We start from the raw sequence: 15,775 nt of genomic DNA, 5'->3' as shown, positions 1-15,775 counted from the left end.
TTCACAAAAGTGTTGGCACAAGGTCCAGGAAGTTATAGGTGATGGTAGACATGTTCTACACCCTTTATTCATATGGCTTGGTAATTACGTATTTAATTAAATATGAAGTCTTCATCTAGACTGTGTTGGATTATAGTAGAAAAACCAAATAGTAATGACAATGTTCTGAAAAAGATTGTGTACTAGGTGTTGAATCATTTTATCAAAGAGCTCAAAGATCTTATGTACAGAGGTCCTTAAAGAGAACATTGATATAATTGTACAGCTATGTATTATATAAATTCTATATAGCACAGTCCCCATTATTTACTTACTAGATCATTGAAGATTAACTGTGCTTTTCCCTTTCAACTGGATCATCTGTTGACATTTTACTTTTACTTACATAATTTTATTTTGCTGTATCTCATCCAGGTTCTATTCAAACCAAGGGCCCCTTTATTGTTGTTCCATGGGCCACTTTCTCTCTTTGTGCATTCTGTTTTCTCCTATCCACTGTGACAGATAATTGGAAAAGGACTCCACTACCTGTTACAGTGGAAATACAATGGAATGTGAATCCACTGTATGCAATGAGTGATGCATGCATTGTCAGGGTACTCATTTCTTAAAGACTTATAGGACAAGATCAGTGACACGATGTTAATTATTACCTTCATGTCACTAATTTCCAATTTAATGCTTTAAGACTCTGAAGCTAAGTATAACCAGAAAAGCCTATATATTTTCCATAGCCATCCTAACCCTCTCAAATTACATATAACTGTATCTTTATTATTTCACATACTTTCATAGGTCCAGAGTGTTCAATATCCACCTATAAATTTGAGAATAAAAAATAAATGTATTTTGATATTTTATTATGTTACAAATGTGCTACATATTGCAAATACACATAGATTTGAGCATGCTTACCAATTTGCAGTTTAGGTAAATATGTGATTATTCATGTCACAAAAACATAGCATACTAAATTTTAAAAGCTCTTATCTATATTAAAATTCCCCCTTTCCCACAGATTCCATTCATATTTTCTGCGCATCTAACTTAATAAAACTATAATATTTAGCATATTTATGAGGAACATAAATATTCCCATTTACTTGGACTCTAGTGCACATGGCTCCAGAATACTCTAGAGCTAAGGCACAAAGAAAATATTGATACCATGTTTTTGTGTAAATATTGTCTATATAGATGAATTATATTTTTATTTTCACAAGATCACTGATAGTTTCCCCTCACCTATATAGAAAAAAAAAATATATATCCTGTGAATATTTAATCTCATATTTAAGCTTGTTTTTGAGGTTATTAATTACAATGATATTTATTTTCCATGATTAAAGACATACTAATCTGTTCAGTTTGTAAATGGAAAAGCAATTCAAAAAATGAAAATTCAAAATATTTTATTAAATGAGTTTAAATATACATTAGTAAGGGGTATTGGAATAAGTAGTTTGAGTAAGGAATTGTTTGAATAAGAAAAATACTTAAAGCATAAAAGCATACCGCACATTTTTACAGTGTCACACTAATTTTTGCAAATTTATGAAAAAAGAGATTGTTATTGCCACAATGAGCAAATTCATTTGTCCACAGTGACCAGTTGAATTAGTCATATAATCATACTCTTGGAGCAGATTCCTGTGTACTAATCTAGTCTTCTTTAATATAGCCCATATCTGTTAGATATGTTTTATGTAGTAGTATCTTTTTGTATATTATTTAGTAGTCATTTCTGTCATCTTATATATTTTTTGCCAGTTACCAGTCATCTCTCTGTGGGTAAAGCTGTGTGTATGCATGCACATTCATGTATTTATAGATACTCATATTTTACATTAGTTATTTATTTATGTATAAATACCAGATGAAATGACAAGACAATGCATACCAAAAAAGGTATATATTTCATGGTTGACATAGCTTGACATAGTTTATTTTCTGCTATCTCAAGTATGATCATATAAATTAAGAGTCAAATACCTGGAGATATTTCTCTCTAGGAATCAGGTAGAGAATAACACAGAAACCGTACTGACTGGTGAATTTTGTTGGAACAAAATACCTCAGAACTGATAAATTGTGCAGTGTTTTTAAAAAGGAGTTCAGATAATTGTAATAAAGACATCAAGGTAAGAGAACCCACCATGATTTTTTTTTTAAATATTACAAACACAGTGTGCTTGAGTTATATAGTGCTGACAGTCCACTTTTTGTTTTTTTCCTTCACTCTATTGAGATACAATCAATATATAACATTGTGTAAATTTAAGGTGTACAACATGATGCTTTGATGTATGTTTAAACTGTGAAATTATCACCATAATAAGGTTAATTAATAGGCTAGAGTGGGTTTTTTTAAGTTCATTTTATTTAGAGACAGAGAGAGAGTGTGTGCACAGCTGCATGCAGGGGAGGGGAAGAGAGAGAGGGAGAGAAAATCCCAAGCAGGCCCCGCACTGGCAGCACAGAGCCCGACTTGGGCCTCGATCCCACAAACCCTGAGATCATGACCTGAGCTGAAATCCAGAGTTGGACGTTTAACCAACTGATAAGCTAGAGTGTTTTAAAGCAGGGCTTCTTAACCTTTAGTAGTCTAGTGAGGTCTCTGGACCCTTTCTCAAAAAAAAAAAAAAGTTTCCACTTATATTGCAAAACAGTTATCAAAATATTAAACAAACTTTCAATATGGTAATATACATACTTCTTGAATGCGTTAAATATCAAGATTTAGTGGTGGGTCAAATAGCCACTATGATTTTGAAGTATAAATGGGAAAAATATTTTAAAGATATTTACAACATTCATTTACTTTTCTTATACACCATTTGAGTAGTGCTCAAAGAGTGCTCAGTTCTTATATTTGCTGTCTTCATTTAGTTATCATACCCCCAAATGGCAGTAATTAAAATTATTAATAGATCTAGAAGACAGAGATTATGATTCTGTCAACAGTGAAAAAAGGAAAATCTGTAATAACTGAAATTTCCACTTCCAGCCTACTTTAAATTACCTCATTTCTCTTCATGATTTCCTTTTGAGTTTAAGGAATATGACTGAGCCCATGTGTTGTAGCCTTAATTTTAGAAATACAAGCTTGGGAAAAATGCCTCCTTTTTAAAGAAATAGAAGAATTGACATAAATTAGATATAATGCCCAAACATTTATTTTATAATCAAGCATAAGGTATTCATTACATGTAAATTACAGTGTTTCACTGGATATTTGCCATCTAATTTTGACTCCAAATAATTTAAAATATTTTATCTAATTTTCCAAATACGCAACTTTTCACTTGTAATAAATAATATGCCACTAGCAAAAATGAAAAGCACATTTTGGGCAAGCCATGGATTGCTCTTATATTGATTTGGGGCAGTTAATCTTTTCAGGTAAGCATTTTGGTAATGAAATGTTTTGACCCTGGTAGTAGTAGAGTGATTTATGTTTGTGTCAGACATTATTTTTAGATATATCTGATGCCTGCTAGCAAGTCAGGTTTACTACTATAATGTTTGGGTTTTGTACAATACCAGTAAAAAGGGAAATAAACATGAAAGTGCTAACATAATGGCAAGGCAATGTCTCTCTCCCTCTTACCTAAAGTGATGATTCTTCTGAGATCTGCAGTGTTTGTCAAGCAGTATTTGTTTTTTTAGCTGCCAATAGATTACAATAATAATTAGAGGAAGATCTGTTTTAAACAAGTTCAGCTTTAGGATTCAAGTATTTTGGTCAAACTTGTCTGAAAGTGAGTTTAGTAAGAACTAAAACTGCCCACAAGTACAGAAGGACAAAACCATCTTCATTTGAATTTCAGACGAATGTGGGCCCTGATAATCCTTCTGAGATTTAGTCTTAAGATTTCTCAAAAAGTTAATATGATGATCTGGCAAAATCGAATCCCAATGATGCCAACTCGATTTTTCAATTGAATTCCAGATGAACTAACTGGGAATGAGCCTAATCCACATCAAAAGGGAAATTCCTATAGCACACTATTATCATTAAATTCAAGGGTAAAATAAATCTATGATTATGTATTATTTAAAAAGCAAGTTGACCACAAAATTGAACACACAATTCCTTGCAGGAACAAAGATATATTCCCAAGTATGATGAGAAAACAGCTACTATGAGTCGCTGCCTAGGCATTTGACAGTATGACAGCCCTCCTCACACCCAGAGTCTGGACTTTGAGATAAGGACCAGAGCTTAAGATTCCCGCCACAGGATTCTGCTTGGCTTTTCTCAGGGCATCTTTTAAAGTAACCACTTGGAAAAAATATATATAAATAAAAAAATAAAGTAACCACTTGGACGCGCGCCTGGGTGACTCAGTCGGTTAAGCGTCCGACTTTGGCTCAGGTCATGATCTCACTGTTCCTGAGTTAGAACCTCGTGTTGGGCTCTGTGCTGACAGCTCAGAGTCTGGAGCCCACTTTGAATTCTGTGTCTCCCTTTTTCTCTGCCCCTTCCCCTCCCATGCTCTGTCTCTGTGTGTGTGTGTGTGTGTGTGTGTGTGTGTGTGTGTGTGTCTCAAGAATAAACATTAAAAATAAATAAGTAAATAAAGTAACCACTTGGAGTGAAGCCCACAAAAAGTTAGTGACCTCTGCCCCAAACACTGTAGAAGTAATAGGTGCTTGCTACCCTGCCCTCTATCTCCTGATGGCTCATGACCTGGGAGGGGAGGACTGCCCTTCCCCAGGCTCACTGTGCCCCCCACCCACCCTTGTTTCCAGGGCTTGTAAGTAATGAATCTTGTGCCTTTACTTCTTTTGTGTAGGTATATTGAAACTTCACCTTCAAGCAAAACAATTCTGGGGTTTCCACCTCACCAATGTGGGAACCTGGATGCTGAGGGAGCTACCTGCTAAATTCTTGTGGGTGGCTTGTGCTTCCTCATTAAGCAGATCATAATCTCCATAATTATGGCAGGCTTCAGGTCCCCCAGCACACCTAGTTTTCTCCATGCATATCTATTTTGTTTTACTTTGATTCCAGTTTTATCAGCTCTGTCTCTGATCTAATTATTGCAGTGATAAAAGAGTATAAATGAAATATAACTAAAGGAGTTACGGAGAGGGTAAAGAACAGTTGATCTTTGAACAATGCAGGGGGTAGGGGCACTGACCCCTTGCACAACTGAAAATCTGCATGTAACTTTTGATTGCCCCAGATCTTAACTACTGATAGCTTATTGAGGACCGGAAGCCTTTTTGACAACATAAACAGGCGATTAACATGTTGTATGTTATATGTATTATACACTGTATTCTTAAAATAAAGTAAGATAGAAAAGAAAATTAAGAAAATTATAAGACAAAATATGTCTACAATACTGTCCTGTATTTGTTGAAAAAAAATCTGTGTATAGTGGACTCACACAATTCAAACCCATGTTGTTAAAGGGGCAACTGTAGTTTTAATATTATATAATAATGGCTATTTCTGTTACTTCATTTAAAAATATTAATTTTTAACAATTCAAGTAATTCCTGACATAATATTAATAGCCCCTCCCCCAACTTAATCCAATCTCACTTACATGATGTTACACCCTAATCAATTAGGCATATGATCTTCCATGCTTCCATGCATACTTGGGGGGAAGAAACAATTTTAAACAGAAAACCAATGAGTCATCTTACATATTAATGAAGAATGTACTTCAGTTGTTTTAACAGTGAGCAAATAACAATGACAAATAAGGCTTATTTCTCTTTCACACGAAGGCCTAGACTTGTAGGAGGTCCAGGGAGTGTGGTGCCTATGTCCCCTGAGATCATCCAGGGACCAGGTTCCTTTTCTCTTGTTGCTGCACCATCCACTGTGTTGTCCTCATCTGCATATCAGTTGTGCAGGGACATCTGCAGTGGAGAGTAAGCTGGTTCCCTTTAAAACTGTGACCTGAAGATGCCCACGTCATTTCTACTTGCATCTCATTGGTCAGAACTCAGTCATATGGCTACATCTTGCTGCAACTGAGGCTGGGAAATGTTGTCTCTTGACAGGTCAAGATAAAATTGGGGGACCTTCTATTACTAACAAAAGAGAAAGAAGGAAATAAATATTGAGGAGACAATTAGCAGTCTCTGCCATAATTTATTTACTGTGGATTTATAAAATCTATCCATCGATCCATAGATCCATCCACAAGTATTTACTGAGCACCCCATCACACATGAAATACTTTTCTGTGCTGGTGACACCATGTTGTGGGGAGCTCTTGTCCTCATGCACACCATCACACCATCTCTTTCCTACCATCAGACTGCTATCTCTACTTTTTTTCTTAATTTTAAAAAATCTTTTATTTTGAGAGAGAGTGTGTGTGGAGGGGCAGAGAGAAAGAGGGAGAGAGAGAATCCCAAGCAGGCTCCACACTCAGCGCATAGCTCAACGGTGGGCAGTTGATCTCATGAACCAACAGATCATGACCTGAGCTGAAATCAAGAGTCCGATGCTTAGCCCACTGAGCCACCCAGGTGCCCCTCCACTCTTTACGATAGAGCTCCAGGCAATTTCTTGGCAATACATCAAATCCCCTACTGAGACTAGAAATGTCTGAGTTCTACTGTACTGGACTAGGACTAGGGTGACTAATAATCCCAGTTTCCTCATGATTAAAATGCTTCATAGGACACAGAACTTTCAGTGGGTTTTTTGTAAACAATAGTGTTGACAACACACATGGTAGGGTTCAGGAACTATTAAATATTTCTTAATAAACCAACAAAAAAAATCAGAATAATTTTCCTTCCCATTGGTACTGGATGAAATGAAATTATTTTTTCTTTAAGGAGGAGAATGAGGGGCACTTGGGTGGCTCAGTCAGTTAAGGGTTTGACTCTTGATTTCAGCTCAGGTCATGATCTCACAGTTCATGGGTTCAAGCCCCACATAGGGCTCTGCGCTGACAGCATAGAGCCTGCTTGGTATTCTCTTTCTCCCTCTCTAGCTGCCCTTTCCTGGCTTGCATGTGTGTGCTCTCTCTGTCTCTCTCTCTCAGAATAAATAAAATAAAGTGGAGAGTGAATTATGAAATCAATATCTGCTATTGCATATACCCAACTATATCCCATATGTTCTTTGGAATTACAGAAAAAGTTTGATACCTCACACAAACTGCATTCTTTTTATTTACTAGTTAGATATTAGTAATACACATTTTTCAAGAAAAAAGGAGACAGTATTAAGTCACACAATTAAATTTTAATAATGCTTTTTAATAGTTATTTCCTTTAATCTGAGTAAATTTTAATTTTATAATTGCAGATAGGGCCAAATTAATCACATAAGGCCTAAATTTATAAATAAAATTGGCATATATCCACATGGAAAGTATAGACTATTATTCAATTGCCAACTTTCACAATTACTCTTTATGGAATTGTTATTTCTTCAAATTAAAATTAGACAGATGTAAACCAGTCTCACTTATCTTGGAAATATTATTATAACCTGGATCCAGAATTTCCCTTAGTAAAATAATTAAAGGAATTTTGGAAATTCAATTTTTACCAAATTAAACCCTCTAAGCCTTCCTTTCTTCAACTAATAGCAAAAACTAATAGGCAAATAAGGGAAGCAGATACTAGAGTGGATTAGACACAGAGTTCAAATATGTAACACTTAACTGCTAATTTTCAGGGTCAAGTAAATTTCTTAAGTATTTCATGATTAAAATGGAACAAAATTTTAATGAGCAGGCAAATGATATTTATAGTACTTCAGGAACAGCCAGTCATTCAGATGTGAAAAGATTGTTTTGTGTCATTTTGCTATACTTAAGTGACGTTTAATAGCTGATTAAGTTTCATTGTAGAAACTTAACTGGGATTAAGTGTTCAAAGCTTGATTTCTATTGTAAACCTAGTCTAATGAAGGAAAATGACTCTATGTATACAGGAAGGTAGAATGAAAGGTTTGTATATAGGAATCATTGTAATATAGTCTTACTACTTCACTTGTATATCCGTCAGTTTGTAACCTAAAGAAATTATGAATCTGATAATAGGAACTGGTTAAAAGTTACCATCTACAATATTTGAAAGTTGCTAACATTGTAGATCCTAAAAGTTTTCATCACGAGGAAAAAAACATGTATTTTTTGGAACTACATGAGGTGATGGATGTTAACAAAACTTACTGCGGTAATCATTTCCCATTATGTGTAAATCAAGCTATTATGCTAAACATCTTAAATTTATACAGAGCTTTATGTCAATTATATATCAATAAAACTGAAAAAAAATTAAAAGTTTCTACCTAAAAAGTGTCCACTTTCTCCTAGATGAGCAAGATCTCTATGGAAGCTGCCAAACTATTTTGGGAAATTTGAAAGGCATATTAGGAAAATAACCTCTCTCAAAAATTTTTAAAAATGTAATTTTTGATATGATCCTAATTGTATTGCTTCATTACTTTTCATAATGGAAAATAATATTTAATGTTGAAAATAACTATATGGAAAGATTGCAGGCTTATCTTCATCCATCATTCCCTTTGAAAGATTTTTTTCTCTGCTTAGTGCTACCAAATTCAACAAGCTAATTTTTTGGCTAAAGACACTTTAATTTGTGAATGTTCTTTTTGTTCTCTTGAAGCATGTATTTCTATACAGAAGTAGGTTTGATCAGTTCCCTCTCAACTTTAATATTTTCTGTCTTCATGCTGACCCCTCCCTTGTCTTGTCTTTTTAAAGATGTCTGAGAATAATTTGATTCCTTTCCCTGCCTTTATTCCAAGAGTGTAACCAACTTGCCTGCCCTCTCTCAAAGTGCCCCTGCTTGCCCTTGCCTTCTTCCCTATTTCTTTATGAAAGGACAACTCTGGCCACAACTCTGAATATGATTTGACTCTTTGGTATATGCAGAGGCAAACCAGTTATTTTCCTCCAGGAGTGTAATTTAAATACAATTTACTCAGCACATTAAATAGTGTCCAAAGAGTCATGTTGTTCATGCCATTTTGTATTTCCTGTCCTCTGTTAAATCCCTTATGGTGGAAATTAAAACACTTCACTCTGTGGCTTGGACTGTGATGGGGTTTCAGGAGTGATCATTAATTACACGCTCATCTGAGTTTCTAACCAATTGAGAAGTACTTGTAGAAAAAAGGCAGATGGAGATTAAAATGTCAGCTGCTTCTTTGTAAAGATAAACTGGAAAGTGGTTTGGAATTTTGGACACAGTGGGCTTATTACTACCTTCCTGAAATTGAATGTATGCACATCACATTGGCTAGTAGTTGACTTTGTGCAGAGAAAAAGGAACCTGCACATGAAGGGGGAGAGGAAAGGATGGGTTCCTAGATTGAACTTATTGGGAAAGAAAGAGAAAGGTCTGCTGCTCTGCTTATGTTCTGTTCACCCAAATTCACTGATCTACTATGTTGCTTTTCCTCTGAAGGCAAGTCATGATGGAGGAGGCAGACTGAAGGTGGAAGTTTTTTGCTTCCACACTTTCCCTTGTAAGTGAATAGGCCCTTTACATAAACATAGTAAGTAGGATATAAGAATCTCCACCACTTTCTTCCTAACATTCTCCATTCATTTTCATGTTCTTTCCACCTGTCCCATAAAATTATCAAGCCTCATTACATGCAAACTCCAGAAGCCCTATGCTCTCTCTCCATCCCTACTCTTCACGTGCACCATTTGCCTGCATTAACCGGGAATGATCATTTTAATACTTTTATCATTGAATCAGAGTCAAGCGAGTCTTTTTGCTCCTGGATACTATGGTTAGTCTCAGATGCTGAAATGAACAAAACACAGACTCAGTTGTCAAGAGGTTCAATGAACATCTATCCAACATGTTTTATGTATGAATCGTTCTATTTAAATCAGGTGGTATTGTCCTACCAGGATATTATTCTCCTTAAATATTTAGACTTTGTTTCACCATATCACTTCTGTAAGACTACAAATCATTCTCTGAAGGCAGAAGTTCCCCTATACTTTTATCTCTTTTTCCTAAGTAACTCTTGGTCCAAGTGTTCTTTGTGACTTTCTGGGGATTAGTTCAGTGATGTTTCTCTGTGGGATGTTCTCCTGAGGGGATTCATGGCTCTTCTATTTCCCAGGTATTTTGCAGCTCAAGGGCATTGTTTTTTGACTAACTTGTCTTTTCTGTCTTTGCCTTGCTGATTTATGAGTCTGGCTGGTCTCATTTCACCCAAGGCCAGTCAGCTTGGTGTATTTTGTTTGTATGTTGTATGTAAACTCTCTTGTGAGATTTGGTTTGTAATTACAAAGACCCCCTGAAAAACCTGTCATTGGTTCCCCCATGACCTCACATTACCCTTTGACCCTTTGTTTTGCTTCTCCTCATTTTGTCTTCTCTGGTCGGTTCACTTCATTAAGGCTTCTGTCCTCCCCACTTTAGTTGGACTGTCCTTGACTAGACCTCCAACTTTGTCTTTTACACCTTCCATCTAATGGTCAGATTTGTGCTCAAAACTTAATCAACCCATCAGCAGAATTTACCATTTGACCAGTTGAAGTTCTTTCTGCTTTTGGGTTTCATGACTATCTTTATTAATTTATTATCTCAGTGGCTGTCCATTTTCCATCTCTTTTACCGCCTTCTCTTCCTCTGATCTCTGACCCTGAGGGCCAGTGCACTCTATCATGCGGGCTATAGGTTATGCCCTGCACACTTCCAGCTCTAGTTGGATATTCTGTGACAGTGAAGTACTGGTGTGCCCATCTTTCATCCTCAAGTCAGTTTTTTCAGAGTTACACAAAAGAACATTCTATGAAAACAAAGTATAAAAATATGATATCTAAATCATGGATAGAGTCTGAAATTGGATGTGATTGCTAAGAGCTCAGATAAAATATTTGTGTTTCAGGAAGTCCCTTTATCTTTCATTTCTGGTATCTTTTTTCAAAAGAAAACATGTAAGAAGAGCATCAGATGTGGGGCCAATCTTCATTTTGTTGCTTACTGTTCTTACAATCATAGCAGATGAAAATGCCGTTATTTTAAATTAATAAAAATGTCTGGTCTTTTAAATGACCTTATGAAAGTGAAGTAAAAACATGTAAATGAAATGCCCCTTCAAAAAGATGCAATTTCATAAAAATAATAGTAGGCAGATGGCATTTCTTAATTATATGTTCAAAGAAAGTAGCTTCTGGTAGTTTATCCATCATCTTCTATTTTCCTTGAATACCTTGTAATCTATCCTATTTCAAATTTGTCTCAGTAAAAGCCTTCATTTCTTATATGCTTGTTATGTTCTTTGTTAAACAAATGTAGATGCTTATTATTAAAGCACAGGAAACTACAGAGATTTAGGGAAGTGACATGGATAACAATTTCCATTACACTTTGATACTCATTTCTCCATCACTGAGATATTTTTGTTGAGTTTGCCATAAAATGTATTTAATGTAAGATTAAAGTGTTATTGGTTTTGTAAATAAATATGTTACAATTCAATAGTTTTAAATTATTTATCAAAGTCAATCAAGTATTCTGTCTAAAAAATTTTCTGATTCTACCATATTGATTAAAACTCAATCATTGCCCTGAGAAAACTCACCCAAGGAACAGGCACCTTGGGCAACATAGCTCCTGCTACATGATCTTTTCACACTGTTATACAGGCATTAGATTGAATAGTAATTATGCAGGGACATTATGGGGATAGGAGACATACCTCTTTTGTTCAATATAATGGCTGCTGGCACCTGCAAATGATTATTACCATTATTGTATTATGACACTATATATATAATGTGTGTGTATGTATATATGTATATAATATATATATATATATATATATATATATATATATATCCATATACCATACTGTGCAATTCTCTGAAACTTGTTTGATTAAATACTTTGTATATATGTACAGGGTATGAATACAGAAATGATAATCTTGTGATTATATTGCCAGTCATGACTGCTCATGTATCTCCCACTTTATACATAGCAAAGCATTTCTTGATCCGAATCTTTACCTTCCTCTCACCCTTGTGCAAGCTACTACCTGGCCTGAACTACTGCGGAAATATCATTAAATTCTCTCCTAATCCCCTTTTGCTCACTTTCCCATCAAAAGAGCACATTACCTCCATAAACACATAAAATATTCCATGGCCTACTATTATTCTTAGAAGTCTCAAATCCTTACCATACCCAGCATGGCCTTAAGGTCTAATGTGCCTGCTTCATCTCTTCACAAATTCTTCCCATTCCCTCTGTCCCACCCACATAAGTTCTTAAATGGGCCAAGCTGGTTTCCATCATGGAAAATTCCCACATGCTGCTCTGATAGCTAGGAGGTGATTTGTCCCTCTATGCTCAGCTAACTCTTACTCACTCACCTTCAGGTCTGGAATATTGGTCTCCCCTTGGGGAATCCTTAGCAGTCAGGGTCCCAGCACCCTATGCTCTCATAGCCTCCTTTACTTATTCATGGTAGCAGTTATCACAGCAATAATTCTAAAACTAGTTGTGTCATTGACAGTTTATTGTCAGTTCTATTCTATTGATCTTAATCTCCATGAGAACGAAAAAAATCATAGTTTTCATTTCAACAAAAGTCCTCAATTAGTATTTGCTGAATGAATAAAGGAATGAAAATGTAAATATAAATCATAAGAAAATTGTTCTTCTTTTAATGTTTATTTTTGAGGCACAGAGAGAGATTGCAAGCAGGGGAGGCGTAAAGAGAGAGGGAGAGATAGAATCCCAAGCAGGCCCAGCACTGGAGTGCAGAGCCCGATGTGGGGCTCCATCCCACGAACCGTGAGATGATGACCTGAGCTGAAATCAAGAGTCAGCCATTCAACTGACTCAGCCACCCAGGCATCCCAGAAAAATGTACTTTTTAAAAACTTATTTATTTTTTATTTTTTTAAATGCTTATTCAGTTTTGAGAGGGAGAGAGAGCATGAGTGGGGGAAAGAAAGAGAGAGAGGGAGACACAGAATCGAAAGCAGGCTCCAGGCTTTGAGGTGTCAGCACAGAGCCCGATGTGGGGCTTGAACCCATGAACTGCAAGATCATGGCCTGAGCCGAAGTTGGATGCTCAACCAACTGAGCCACCCAGGCACCCCAAAATGTTCTTTTAAAAGTATGTTTAGATACTGGCTGTAGAAACAAAATTATCTACCCCATATTCATGAATTTAGCCATGGCTAGAAAGTTTCATTGGGGTGGAATCTAAAGGTCTTAGTGGTTCATAAATATCTTCACAGCACGGAGGACAGTTGACAATGGGAGGAGTTCTGAGAAGACCAGCCTGTGCTAACTATTATATATTGTAATATAGAAAAAACAACAATAGGAGTGCCTGGGCAGCTCAGTCAGTTAAGTGCCTGACTCTTGATTTCATTTTAGGTCATGATTTCACAGTTCATGAGTTTGAGCCTACATTGGGCTTTGTGCTGAGAGCTCAGAGCCTGCTTGGGATTCTCTGTCTCCCTCTCTCTGCTCCTACCTCACTCTCTCAAAAATAAATAAATAAACATTTAAATTAAAAAAAAAAAAGAAAAAACAACAGAAGTTAGTTACATACCTGTTCAAACACAATTATAAATACATACTTATTCTGAATACTGATTTTATGAAGTCTTTCTAAACATTTGTTTTAAAAGGGCAGAAAATTTCTCTAATATTAAAAGGTTTATTACCTTAGTACTAAGTACTGTTGAGTTGCAACTTTGAGTTTTAAATACTTATTTTAGAAACCTGCATTTATTCTCTTAAAGTTGGCAGCTATGTTTATCATGAGACTGATTTTATCCAACAACCAGATTATTCACTGACTTAGCTGTTAACAACTCAATCCACATAAAATGACTGTACAGATTCTGTCCAAATTGGGAACATAGCAAAAGGCTTATTAATTTATAACATGATTTTTCATATAAAATATTGAGACTCTAACAGATCAGTTTTAAGACATAATGTAGAAGCATGATTTTTTTAATCATGATTTTTGTCATTGGTGGGTCTGTCCCTCTCCCATAGGGGCTTATATCAAACATATTTGAGTTACAGACAGGGGGATATATGTAGCATGAAAAATATGCTCACATGATTATTACTTGCCTCACCTTCTGTCCTCAGCTGATAATTACATCTCTATTTTTACCAATGGATATTCTTATAATCAGAATTATTACAGCTATACAGACAGATCTGCAAAGGAGTTCCAATGCTTCAGAAGCTAAAATTAGTTTCTCATTTCTTAGTTTCATTTTGACACCACCATTCCCATAAAGGCTTCAATAATTAAGTGGAAATACTTGTGGATATCAACCACATACAGTATTTGTATCTGTAGAGGTAAATTAGTATATGCAATGAAAATGAGAGGAAGAAAATGAGAGAATGGTTGATTGTGTGTGTGTATGGTGTGTGTGTGAGTGAGTGTGTAGGTTTTCCTCAATTTCAAAATATTTTTATATGAAGAAGGAGCAGGAAAATTATCTCCTAAAAACAGGCATTTCAGGGCACCTGGGTGGCCCAGTAGGTCAAGCATTCAACTCTCAGTTTCAGCTCAGGTCATGATCTCACGTTTCATGAGTTCAAGCCCTGTGTTGGGCTCTGTGCTGACAATGCAGAGCCTGCTTGGGATTCTCTCTCTCCCTCTGTCTCTGCCCCTCCCCCACTCATGCTATCTCTGCCTCTTCAAAATAAATAAATAAACTTAATTTTTTTAAAAAAAAATAGTCATCTTTTCTACAGTCATGTTTTAGAGAATCAGGAAGATAAAAGATCTTATAATTTTTTTCAAGTACAAAATGTATACACATTCTTTGATAAGTAGATATAAACTTTGTGTTATTACAGCACAGTACTTTTCATAAGGCAGGCATACTTGTCTGATGTTTTATGTGTTAGCTGTTTTTAAAAAACATTTGAAATGATTTGGGACTCCACGTGCAGTGACCACATGTGTGAGTCATGTAGCTCACAATCTACAGTGAAGGTACACAACCTTCCTGCCTCAAGGAGTTGTCACTTTGTTTAGGCGGTATTTATGCTAAAGAACTTTCTAGAAATATAGAATTTCACAGAAGGAAATGCTAAGAACATAGTACCCTTTAGAGTTTGTGTATCTGCTGAAAGTCTAACTGTATTTTGCTGGTTTCAAAGCTCTAAATTAGATTTTCAGTGCAGGGGATACAAAAAAAATCTAGGTAAGGGACAGCAAATAAATGCCTACAATTGCTTTTGTTCTGCCACTTAGACTTTCCCCCCTTAAGTTTCTGTAATTACAAAGACATTTTAAATGAGTTGATATTTCTAAGTTCATATATCACACGTAGGAATCAAAACAGAACAGACCCGTACAAATATAACCGTATTTAGTACCAATACTAAAATTGGAATGATGCAGAGAATATTGGCATGGCCCCTGCACAAGGATGACACACAAAACAAACCATAAATGCCAACTAGAATCACAAAAGGTGTCCCTAAAATCTGAGAGCAAAACAGAAGATAGGAATTATAAAAAGTAGCATAGTTTCTCACACAAATAAAAGAAGTAATCTATGTCAGAGTTTCTCAACTTCGGCACCATTTGGGACAATTCATTCTTTGTCGGGTGACTATCTTGTGCATCGTGGGATATTTAGCAGGATCCCCGGCCTCTAACCACCAGATATCAATAGCACACATTCTCCCTGCTTTGTGACAATCCAAAATGTCTCCACTCCTTGCCAAATATCCCCTAGGGGAAGAAGGCCAAATCATTCCCTCCCACTCTTGGAGAATCATCGAT

General features: G+C 35.8%; 1 pseudogene; it reads left to right on the top strand.

Moving 5' to 3' along the window:
- Positions 1-15,352: 15,352 nt before the first annotated feature.
- On the top strand, positions 15,353-15,452 carry LOC113597364 (uncharacterized; annotated as a pseudogene).
- Positions 15,453-15,775: the final 323 nt, after the last annotated feature.

This window comes from Acinonyx jubatus, chromosome X (genome assembly GCF_027475565.1).
Source record: "Acinonyx jubatus isolate Ajub_Pintada_27869175 chromosome X, VMU_Ajub_asm_v1.0, whole genome shotgun sequence".
NCBI classification, from domain to species: Eukaryota; Metazoa; Chordata; class Mammalia; order Carnivora; family Felidae; genus Acinonyx; species Acinonyx jubatus.
This window is presented reverse-complemented; position numbering and strand designations above follow the sequence as displayed.